We start from the raw sequence: 12,982 nt of genomic DNA, 5'->3' as shown, positions 1-12,982 counted from the left end.
GGAAATTTAAATTCAGAGAAATTAATTTGTCAAGAAAATTTATCAGGTAACAGTGAAGCTGAAAATTGGACCTCCATATGTTTAGTTCTAAAATCTAGTAAAATGTTATTGTACTATTGAAAGAATGAGTACATGGACCCTCATTGTTCACCTCAATAAAACAGATAATTAGCACCATTTTTAAAGTATATTAATTTTTGACAGTGTCATAAATATTTACAATGTACTGATTATATTCACCTTCCCTATTACTCTCTTATTGCTCTTTCATTTTTCCCCTTGACCCACTGAGTTTAACTACAGTTGCTTATATGAACTTGTGTAGGAAACTATTTGCTAAAGGATGAGAAACTTTGCAGTGGCCAATCATCAAAACAACAGACAGTTCCTTCATAGGAGTTATGATCTCTCTTGCCCTAGGATTTTTAACAGGCTTACAATATCAGTTATATATTCCCTCTAATGGACTGAGTCTCAAATTCAACTGGAAAGTCATTGATTGCTCTGTTATAGTTCCATCCTGTGGCTGTGAGAAAAAAAAAAAAGCTCTTGATTAAAAGCAGCTTGAGATCTTGTGCTCATTGCATGAGTTGGCTGTTTGAAACCTGGGGCCTATGCAGGATTGTTTGGCTTGGCCTGGGAGGAGGGTACTAGACCTACCTGGACTGAGTCTACCAGGTTGACCTCAGTCTGTGGGGAAGGCTTTGCCCTGGAGGAGATGGGAATGGGGGGGGCATTGGGGGGAAGGTGAGGGGGACAGGAGGGGGGAGAACAAGGGAATCCGTGACTGATATGTAGAACTGAATTGTATTGCAAAATAAATTAAAATAAATTAAAAAAAAAAAAACAAACAAACAAAAAAAAAAAAAGCAGCTTGAGGAGGAGAGGGTTTATTTTGCTTACACTTCCAGATCACCATCAATTGATGGAAATCAGAACAGAAATTTAAGCAGGAACTTAAAACAGAAATCTTGGCAGAATGTGTTTGCTGAATTATTTTCTGACTCACTCTTAGCTAGGTTTTCTTATACAATCTAGTGCTACCTGCCTAGGGATGGTGCCACTCACAGTGGGCTGGGCTCTCTTGTATCAACTAATACTGAGGCAATTCCCTTGCAGACATGACTACAGGCCAATTTGATCTATACAGTTCCTCAACTGAGACTTTCCTTTCAGATGACTCTAGGCTGTCTCAAGTTGATAGTTAAAGCCAAATATCACACCCCCAAAATAGTCATGACACTATTGCATCAGCAAGCATATCTTACCAAGACAGTCACTGTTGTAGATTGAAGGGTGCACAGTCTAGATAAGACTTTTGATGGCTTTTTTACCTAGCAGCCTGAATAACACCTGTGGCACTATGACCATCCATTATCTATCAGTAAAGGTGGGATTCAGCTCATTTCTAACTTGATCTCTCTGAATTCCATCTTAAAGTTATTACAGTTGCATGACAGAACATAACTGCTTTTCAATCCCTTTTATGAAACATAAAACATGAAGGAAACTAAACAATATATTAAAAAGTCATATATATGCAATAATAAATAAATGCTACCATTTTATGATTGAAGCACATAGAACTTGGTTTTAAGAAATTGATTGTGGAAACTAAGCACCAAATTTTGCCTCACATAGTAGCCTAGTGTGGATTGAAACTCATTGTTTATCCCAGGGTGACCTCAAACTCATGACAATCATTCTATTTCAGCTTTCCAACTGCTGGAATTCCAGCCATGGCTAAGCTGTAACTTTGGTTTATTCAGAATTAAAGATAACTTCATACATGAGGAAAGAGAGTGACAAAATTACTCTCAATGCTAATATTCAAAACAAACCATATTCAAATTAAATGAAAATATTCTGAAATTTTGGTTATGTCTGTACAGAGACCTGAAGAAATTCAGGGTGTTTTGCTGTTAAAATATCCAACAGAAAACTGGACCACTTGGACTTGAGATTAACAAACGTATGCTTCCTTGCAAACTGGTAGTTTTTCCATAAGTTATTTATTATAGTATTCATGTGCCAAAAATATGTCTCAGTAGATTAAGAAGATTTCCACCAAGCCTAATGACTTCAAGTTGATGCCTGGGGCCCATATGGTAGAAGGAGAGAACTGACTCCAGCAAGTTGTCCTATGACATTTACACACATGCCACAGTACTTGTATGTCTACATGTACTCATGTGTACACACACTCCCATACACAATGTAATTTAAAAATTAAAAATTGTGCTTACTATGTTGGGACTTAACTTCTTTGTAATAGAAAATATATTGAATTTGATATTGCAACTTTAAGCAACAGGGGATTTGTATAACTCTTCCTATTTCTTGACAGCCATGAGAAGTTTTACTGAACATTCCCAACCATAATGTGTTTTTGACTGATGACTCCTGTGAACTCTACCATATCTGCACTGTTCCCAACCTCCACAATTGGCCCTGCTCACATTCTTTGTGCCAGCTTAGTTGAGTGATTTTTGCCTGAGCATAATCTACCCATGCCATATCCAAACTCCAGGCCTAGTCTTGGTCAAGAATCTTATGCTTTAGTGCTACCCTGTAAGTTCCCGGGATTGTAACCCACCTATATCTTCTTCAATCCCTCACTTAACCTGGGTCATACATTTGTCCCCTGACCCAGTCTGGTGAGTCTCTGGAACCTAACCTACTGACACCATCCATAATTCACAGGCATAGCCTTGGTCACACAGCCTATATACCAGCCTACCCTGGTGAGGACCTAAAATTCAGGCCCACTTGTGCTATCCTCATGTTCCTATGGAAAGCACAAGCAACACAATTTGTACACTAGCCCAAATAGATTCAACTGTCTGTGCCTTTCACATGTTTCTCATTCACCACTGAATTGAAATCACCCCCATTACTATAATCCAAAATCAACACTGAGAACCTGAGGGATTGACCTATCAATTCCTGATCACTTGATCTGAAACCTACCAAATTTAACAACAAAAATAAAACCTAATTTCCACTCAAAAAAGGCAGCCTAGAACCTCACATTAGACAAACAACTAACAAAAAAGTCCATGTGCCCAGGTCTCATTGCAAAAACATAAAAAAATATGAAAGGACAAGACAATATGCTCACCCCTCAAAATCTATCAGTCTATAAAAATATTCTCCAATGAAAATTGCCTATATGAACTTCAGGACACATTAAAAGAAGATTCATAAATTTCATCCAGGAATTCAAGATGTTTAAATGAAGCATGAACAAATAGTTTAATGAATGAAAAGAGAATAACAATCAATTTTGGTGTGATAGCCAAAAATCTTCACAAACACGGTTGAATGAAAACAGAGACAATTCATAACTTGAAAACTGTAATAAGTAAAAAGATAGAAATATTGAAGCAAACACAAGCTGAAATCAAGATGGAATTGAAAAATGCAAAACATAATTAATTTACTTGAGATAGTCTTACAAGAAGAACAAATTAAGTACAAGACAGAATGTCAGGATTTGAAGATAAGGTAGAGTAATTGGACCACCCAAACAAAGAATACAAAAAAAAATTAAAACATACAAGAGGAACATGAGGAATTATAGGAACGCTTGTAAAGATCACACATTTCAATTATAGTCATAGAGGAAGAAGAATCCCATGTCAGTGATGTAAACAGAGTCTTCAATAGGATCATAGAAGAAAGTTTGCTTAATTGAGGAAAGATATGCTCATAGAGATGCAATAAGCATACAGAACTCCAAGTAGACAAGATCAGAAACAAAGCTCCCCTTGGCATAATATAGTTAAAACACTAAATATGCAGATCAAAATCAGGTACTGAAGTCAATAAGAGAAAAACTGTAAATCACACCTAAAGGAAAAAGAACAGACAAATCAAATGACTTCTCAATGGAAACTTTAAAAGTCAGAATAACCTGAAACAATGTACTAAGTTGTTGCTAGAGTTTTTCTGCCTGGCCCACAGTCAGGGCAAATCTCTCTCACCCGCCAGTCCCAAGCCGCTCAAACCCGATCAAGTAAACACAGAGACTTATATTGCTTACAAACTGTATGGCCGTGGCAGGCTTCTTGCTGATTGTTCTTACAGCTTAAATTAATCCATTTCTATTAATCTATACCTTGCCACATGGCTCGTGGCTTACCGGCATCTTCACATGCTGTTTGTCATGGTGGCAGCTGGCAGTGTCTCTCTGACTCAGCCTTCCACTTCCCAGCTTTATTCTCCTCCTTGTCCCGCCTACACTTCCTGCCTAGCCAATGGCCAATCAGTGTTTTATTTATTAACTAATTAGCAACACATTTGCCATACAGAACATTCCACAGCACTAAGTACTAAATTCAAGTTCTAAGACCAACTTAGACTAAGGTATCTAACAAAATAATCTGTCATTGTTGAATGAGAAAAACTTTCCATGATATAAAGAGATTGCAAAAAATTTTTTCAACCAAACTAGCTCTACATAGAATACTGGATGCATTAATTTAGACTGAAGTGGGAAATAAGCATAGCCAAAGGACAATAGAAAGAAAATGAATGAAGCTATAATTACTGTAACACAACAGAACTAGGAACAAAATGACAGCAATCTACACACAAATTGTAATAATAACTTTAAGTACTAATGACCTCAACTCTTCAATCAAAAGGCACAAGTTTGTGGAATGGATTAATAAAACACTGATTGACCAGTAGTCAGGCAGGAAGTATAGGTAGGATAATCAGACAAGGAGAATTCTGGGAAGAGGAGGGCTGAGTCTGGAGACACCAGCCTGCCGTCCAGGGAGCAGCATGTAAAGCCATGGAACATGTGGCAACATATAGATTAACAGAAATGGGTTGAGTTTAAGTGTAAGAGCTAGTCAGTAATAAGCCTGAGCTAATGGCTGAGCAGTTTGATTAATATAAGCCTCTGTGTGTTTACTTGGGTCTGAGCGGCTGTGCTTGTGAATTATGGATGGTGTCAGTAGGTTAGGTTCCAGAGACTCACCAGACTGGGCCAGGGGACAAAAGAATTATTCCACAGCACCCATTTGCTTTGAATATACTTCCCCACCATTTCACTTTAAGGTGGTTCCTATCTTTGAGGGCAGGATGAGTTTCTTGTAGGCAATGGATAGATGGATTTTATTATCTTAATCCTAAAACAACCTAGTATTTATTCTGTCTTGTGATTATTATTAGAATGGTAACTCTAATGAAGACTTATAATGAAAAGGAGCAAGCTGAGCAGTGTAAATTACAAAATGTAAAATCTGAGGAGAAAAGGAGCACCAGGAAGTAGAATGGAGCTAAGTTCTGTGTTCAAGGAGAGAAACAGATTAAGAAATGGAATAAAGAGAGTAGTGACCTTAGGACAAGATCTCATTCAGCTAAGTTTCCAAATGTGAAAAGAAATTAAAGAAAAGTTTAGAGTCTGTTGTGGTGGTACATGACTTTAATCCCAGCACTCCAGAGGCAGAGGCTAGTAGAGGTAACCAGAACTCACTTTATTGGGCTCAGGGCCAGTTCAATAGGAAGATATTCATGCCTAGGACTGTCACCTAGCCAACCATCTATGGCTAGTGAGATCATGGACCCTACAGAACACACTACTACAACTTTCTGAAACCAGTATAACTTCCAAATGCATTCTAAATATTTATCCTTCTATTCACAGATACGTGTAACTCTCACTGCTTATCAAAGAAGCTTCATTATGCAGGAGTTAGAAAGGATTACAGAAATTCACAATGGCTCAAAGTGCAGAAAACAATTGACCACAGAGTGCCCATGCCCCAATTATTAATCTACAACAGAACCCCTACATCCAAGGCTCAGGGAACATCACAGAAGATGGAACTGAAAGAGTCTAAGAGCCTGAGGACCAGTGGGTCTGCTGCTACATAGGATCAGATAGGATCTTCCATATATGACAGAGATGCACACATGAAATCTTAACAACATGGTCACCTATACAAGATCTGAAAATTTTCAATTCAATTGACATCCCAATGTAGATGAAAGAACTCTAACAAAATTCCGCCCCTAGTTGAAGAGCTACAGGCAATTAATGGCTGCTAAGTGACGGAGGATCAGTCTTTTCCAAGTAAGAGCCCTCTGATAGATTATCCAGTCCTGAGTGGTCACACACACACACACACACACACACACACACACACACACACACTTGTTTTTAATGAGGATGCCCCCCCATAGGCTCATATGTTTCAATGCTTGGGCCCCAGTTGGTGGAACTGCTCAGGAAGAATTGGGAATTGTGGCCTTGCTGGAGGAGGTGTGTTACTAGAGGTGGGCTTTGAGGTTTCAAAAGTTCATCTGATTCCTAGTTAGCTCTCTCTGCCTTAGAGTTGTCTCAGTGTGTAAGTTCTCAGCTACTGTTCCAGTGCCATGTCTACTTGCCTGCCTGCTACTCTGTTCACTGCTATGATGAAATTGCTCACCCTCAGAAACTGTAAGCAAGTCCTCAATTAAATGCCTTGGTTTAGTTATAATGTGTTTTCACAGCAATAGAAAAGAAATTAAAACAATACTCACAGACACATACACACATATGTCATCAAATGGACTCAACACATTATATTAATATATATATATATGGAACAATAATAATTAGTAAGAGGAGATCATGGATTTGAGAGCAAGTAAGGAGACATGAGAGGAATTGGAGTGGGAGAGAGTATGGTGGAAGCAATGTAAATGCAGTGCTCAAATATGAAATTCTAAAATGAGTAAGACAAATGTAAAAAAATACATATTTCTGTTCTATGGGGAACACAAAAGGAAACAAATAAAATATTCTGCAGATATTTCTACTTGAAACTATCTGAAAATACAAGTTTTTCACTGCAGCTAAACAGAAGTCACATAATAAGTTATATTTCTCTTTTGTAAAATATGAAATAATCTGCTTAAACATAACTTCAGAATTAATTACATTAAATCATGTGGCTACAAAAGCATAGTTTTATTAATTTTCTTTTAACTTCCTTATTATATCAAAATATCTGTTTTCATTCTTCAGTATCTCTATAATATTTACTAATTTCTTCTGTTGTCACAGACTAAGTTACATCTCAGACCTTTGGACAAACAGCCAAGTCTTCAAGAACTTTCAGTTTCTGAGTTTTGGTTTTACTATATTGTATTTTGGTATTACATTATATTTATAGAAAAGTATGCTAAATTTCCATTTGTAGTAGTATGTCAGTCCATTTTGAATTTTATAATACTTGAGTCCAGTACTTTGTGAAGATGTTTGCTTGGTTCACAATTCTGTTGACCAAAGGGTCAAAACAGCATGATACTTCCTTTTGGGGATGAACCCTTGGCTGCATCACACTATTTCAAACAAACAAATAGAAAGAACTGATGAAACGCACAGGCATTCAGTAACATGGAGTGAACTTATTTTATAGCAACCTATTCTTACGTAGACAATGTGTTCCCATGAAAGCTAAAATTCCTGAGAGATAAGCTTTAATCATTCCATGAATGTGTACCCATGGAATACTTACATCTCTTCCGGCCCTATCTATTACACATTCTTACACATCCCAGCACTGTCACATTGGAGCCAAAGCTTAAAGTTCGTAGACCTTGACATACACATATAATTTATAATTAAACCAAAGCAAGTGCTAATACATTATACTACTATACAGTTTCATATAATAATTTCTAAAATCATTTTATTTAATATTCATTAATGCATATGTTTCAAAATTTATTCTTGTTTTATGTGTATGTATATTACCTGCATGTATGTGCATGAAACACATGTGGTGTCTTGTAGCACAAATCTTAAAAATGGTTTGCTATTTCCTCTGATCTCCAGGCAAACTTTATTTATTAACATACAAATAAAATATCACCACAGTGTCTGGTGCCCACAGACCAGAGATGACATTGGATTCCTGGACCTGGAGTTACAGATGGTTGTGAGCTGCCATGTACATGCTAGAAACTGAACTCAGGTGTCTTTTTTTTTTTTTGAGAGCAGCCAATAATTTTAACTACCAAGCCATCTCTCCTGCCCCTATATAATGTGTTTTGAGCAAATCCACTCCCAATCTCTTTTCTTCACTTTCTACCGTACCCCTTACCACTATTTGTAAGCCCCTGAAACCATACGAGTGGCCAGGCCCCTCCCCCAAGAACCTCTAACTGCCAGGTTCCACCCATAGAATACTCTAACTGCCCTAACTGCTGGACCTTGCTCCCACCAAATTCACCCTGTAATGCTCCACCCTGAAAAGTTCCACCACTCCCCCTTTCCCAAGAAACTCCATATAAGCTCTCTATCCTGTTCAGTTTGCTTCTGTTTCTCCCTAGAACTGATGCAGTTACCCTTCTGGTTTTTTTTCCTCCCAATAAATCTCTTATGTGAGGTTTGTTGTGCAGTGTGACTTTGTGGTATTCCTTCACTTCCAGCTGCCAGGATACCTTTCCATCTGAGCTGCAATGCTAATACTATTCTCACCCAATTTGAGCTATTCTTTTTTTAAAAAAAGCACAATGACTCCACTTAGTGTTGCTTGTATGTGCATGGATGTACAACCATCTGCTAGAGCATGGGTAGTATTACAGGTGATTAATCCTTGAATCAGACTGTCTCTCCCTTTCCTAGCAGCCATAAATTACCAATAGCTCAACTAAGGGTAAGACTTCATAAGCCCTTCCTCTATTCATGCTCAGATTTTGGCTGGCTTGATCTTTTTTGGTCTTGTGCATGCAGTCCCAGCCCCTGTGATTTCACATGTGTGACTGAAATGACATGTCCGTAAGTAATTTTTAAATTTGTTGTATTAAGAAATAATAAACTAGAAGTGGTAACACATGCATTTAATCCCAGCACTTTGGAGTCAGAAGCAGGTGGATCTCTATGAGTTCAAGTCCAGCCTGGTCTCAGGAAGGAAGGGGGAGAGAGAGAGAGAGAGAGAGAGAGAGAGAGAGAGAGAGAGAGAGAGAGAGAGAGAGAGAAGTTTTGAGTAATATTGTAGCGAGCACATACCCCAGTTACGGGGGAGGAATAATCACTCTTGATTCAGACTTGGTATAACACTCATTTATTCACACAGTAAGATTACAAGTAATACTCATCCTGTCTTCCAAATGGAAGCAGGAGTACCTCTCTGGGTATACAGGTCCGGACTCGCCACGTCTGTTCCTCTGGATCTTGGGTCAGCCTTCCTCAGGTCAGCCACATCTGCACTGGGGACAGGATCTCACGTCTCTGGCAGAGGAGAGTCGTCTCCCGAGAGGGCCTGACAAGCTCTGTTGGTCTGATCTAAGGTTTCATCTTTTATATTCTTTCCTGGCTAGGTTTCTAGTCTTATCCCTACATCCACACATAGCTTATAGCTTATCACTACTCCATTTGTGGTTTACTTACATCATTCTATTGCTTATCACTCCTGACCAGGGTTGTTCACCCTAGGCCTTACATGTGTTCCTTACAAATATAAAGAAATACAAATGAAATTTCATCTCATGGTAATGTAAATGTCGAAAAAGTAAAAAAAGAAAAAAGACTTTATCAGCCACTTAATCCAAAGATAAGGATTTAAACTCAAAATAATCAGAAACATAAGTTTTTCAATCCTTTGTAAATATCTTAACTAGACTTATAAAAATGAGTTTTGGAAATTTGATTGAAGATAACTATTGATTTTTATAAATATATTTGAAGTTTCTTGTTTTCTTCATATTTTTACTTCAAAAGAACTAGATCCACATAATCTGAGTAATGAATACAGTAGATATCCTTGTTTATTTACCAACATATGGTCCACTTTCAACATGCTTTGTTGACTGAACAATTCTAAAAGATATATAGTATTTATTTAGCATTTATCATGTGACATTTATTACTCTGGACAATGATAATTCAAATTGTAGAATAATAAGGTTTAGTATCACTGTCAATCACCACTTAGCTATATTAGTTACTTTTCTACTGTTGTGATAAAATACCACGACAAAGACAATTTCTAGAAGGAAGAGTTTAGTTGGGCTTATAGTCCCAGAAGGGTAAGAGTTCAAGATGGTGGGAAGTAGTGGGCCTGGTAATTGGAGCAGCAAATTGAGAGCTCACATCTTAAAGCATAAACAGGCAATAGAGGTCACAAACGCAAAATGGCTTGGGCTTTTAAATTCTTAAAACCTGCATCCAGTGAAATACCTCCTCTAACAAGGCCACACCTTCTCCTCACAACAATGCCACCAACTAGGACAAAGTATTCAAATGTCCAGGATAACGGGGACATCTCATTCAAACACCACATTAGCTAAGAACAATTGGTCTCATTCTAAAAAGACTTTAAAAACACTGAGGAGATAATCTACAAAGGCAGTTGATATGTTTGAGTCCTACAGTATTACAATAATTTGCTTGGATTACAAAAGTATTCATGTGTCACATTGACACACTGACTGGGACTAATTTGCTGAGTGGCACATGACAATCTATTAAGGCAAACACATCCTATCAACTAAACCATCCATCTGCTAACTGGAAATCTTTAATCTCTCATGGGTCTTATATAAATAGTAAATGCAGCTGTCTCAAATAGGGCTTTATAGGTTTAAAGACAGAGATTATTTTTAAAAAATCAATAGAATGGGATAGATTTATATCTTCACAATTTATAAACTGACAACCTTTTGACTTCTTACAACTTTGTTTCTTCATCTAAACTCAAGCTTGATATCAATAGGATCATAATAACAAAGTCTAAATGGTAAGGTTTTGATGAAGATTGGGTGAGATACTCATGAAAAATACATGCAATAACACTTGATAAATGATAATTTTGTGTTAATTATTAAACAGCATTTCCGAATGTGAGTTTCTGTGAATGGTACTTTAAGAGGTAGTCCTTACAAGTAAATGAATATACAAATAACTATTATTGCTCTGCTGACAAATGATTTTGGGAAATGCTGCTAGCTAATAGCCTCAATTGAGACATTAGTAATTCAATTAGCATAATAAAATCTCTATAAACTTCTACAATAAAGAAACCTACTAAATTTCCATTAACTCTATCAGAATCCCAGTATGAAACAGCTTGCCTCTAATGTTCAAGTCAATGGAGTTTAATGAAGTGACTTTTGAAGGAGTACTGAATAGAGTTAACAAAATAAACCTGGGGTGTTAAATTACCTAGGGACTACTATTATTATTATTATCTCTATGGCTGAAGTTATCAGAGAATTTGCTATTTCCTCTCTCTTCGATTGCAAATTTCCCCAAAAAATCTTTAAGACACAGTTTCACTGTCATTTGCTATGTGGTATCTACAATTCTTTCCATCAAGCTTCATACCCCTACATTTCTTGGTTAAAGGAAAACAGCCCAGGGACTGAGATTTCTGGAAAGAAAAGTAAATGATGCACAGTGCCCTCCCTGGGTGTTTGCTAACATTTGACTAAAGATCCTCACAATAAAATAGCGAGCAGAAGAACTGAACCTGTTGAGGGGCAGGGGGCAGGCGAGCCAGCCCTGAGGGCGTGAGAGCAGGAGAGCACACCCTCCCCCAGTCTGCTACGCAGTGTCATGGGTGAGGAAGCAGGTCCTGTACTTCCCCAGGGCAGCACACTAGAGCTGACCCTGTTGGTGGGGGCGAAGGTGAACCAGGCCTGTGGGCTTGAGAATAGGAGAGCTGCCGCCACCCTCTCCCTGGTATGCAATGGGGTGGCAAGGGTAAGGAAAATATGCCCTCCCCCTGTGGGGGCCCACAGAGACCCCAGGTTGTGGCTGGTTTTCATCTTGACTCAAGGTCAGAGAGTCCGAGCTTGTTTTCCCTGCAAGGCTGCATTACTACCCTACTGGATGTTTTGGCCAAAGGCGTGGTCACCAGATGTCTTGATTGTACTTTGTACCTTGAACCATGATGTCCTTGAAAGGGGGAGGTCTTTTTGCCCCCCTTGCTTTGGGTATTTAAAGGCTGTGAGTAATAAAACTCATGTCTGTGGTACTGACCCAGAGCCTTGTGTCTTTTGTTTCATCTACATCTATATTTCATAGGTATCATTTCCCAATTTCACACTCCTCCCTTCAGAACCATTCAACGGGTCGAGCGGGACTCGACAAATGGCGCCCTGAACGGGCGGTTTTCTGGATAGAGGGAATTCAGTGATAGAACAATGCAAGATGAAGGGAGTAGCCCGGATGTCAAAAGTGCAAGTGCGGTGAGAAAACTCAGGAGTAAAATTGTAAATATGGGGTTGTTTGTACATTCGCTCGGAGCTATTTGGAAAACCAGAGAAGCTAAAGTTAGAGCTGCAGCAAGTTATCTAAGTCGTGTAGGTTTGAGTTTGTAAATTTTTTTTTTTTAGGTCTGAGAAAGTAGTTTGAAAGTGTGTATGTCTGGGTAGTTGTATAGGTTGAATGAGTGATGGTGTGAGTCTGAGTGAATTATCTGGATGTATTGAGGATGCAGGCCTGAGTTGGGCCTAAAGTTATTGGAGCCACTAGATGTGGACGCCTTAATGAAGCTGAGTTTGAGGAGACTAAAGAAGAGCTGGAGGGCTTTAGAGATTTAGTAATTTTCCTTTCGCAAAAATTGGAGACTCTGCACGTCTCCTCTCTTCTCTGAAGGGCACTCCACTTCCTACTGTAGTGGCCTGGTTTCCTGAGACACGAGGCTGCGATGGGAGAGGCAGCGTGGCCAAGCCCCACAAGCCTGGGCGGCACTATCACCTTGCAGGGACGGCTTGGCTGGTACACACACACACACACACACACACACACACACACACACACCTTGGCCGGCGCACGCACGCACCACACACACGCACGCACTGGCACTGGGGTTCTTGCCCAGTCTCGGGCAGCAGTAGCTCAGGGGCAGCTAAGGCTGATGGAAGCCTGGGTTCCCAGTGGCAGAGAGTGTTTCTCCCTGAAACAAACAGAAGTGAAACAAAGCCCTCTGAGCCACTGGAGCAACTGCTAGAGGCTGCCACCTTTATAAAGTTG

Source organism: Peromyscus californicus, unplaced genomic scaffold (genome assembly GCF_007827085.1).
Source record: "Peromyscus californicus insignis strain IS unplaced genomic scaffold, ASM782708v3 Scaffold_10__1_contigs__length_136768540, whole genome shotgun sequence".
NCBI lineage: Eukaryota > Metazoa > Chordata > Mammalia > Rodentia > Cricetidae > Peromyscus > Peromyscus californicus.
This window is presented reverse-complemented; position numbering follows the sequence as displayed.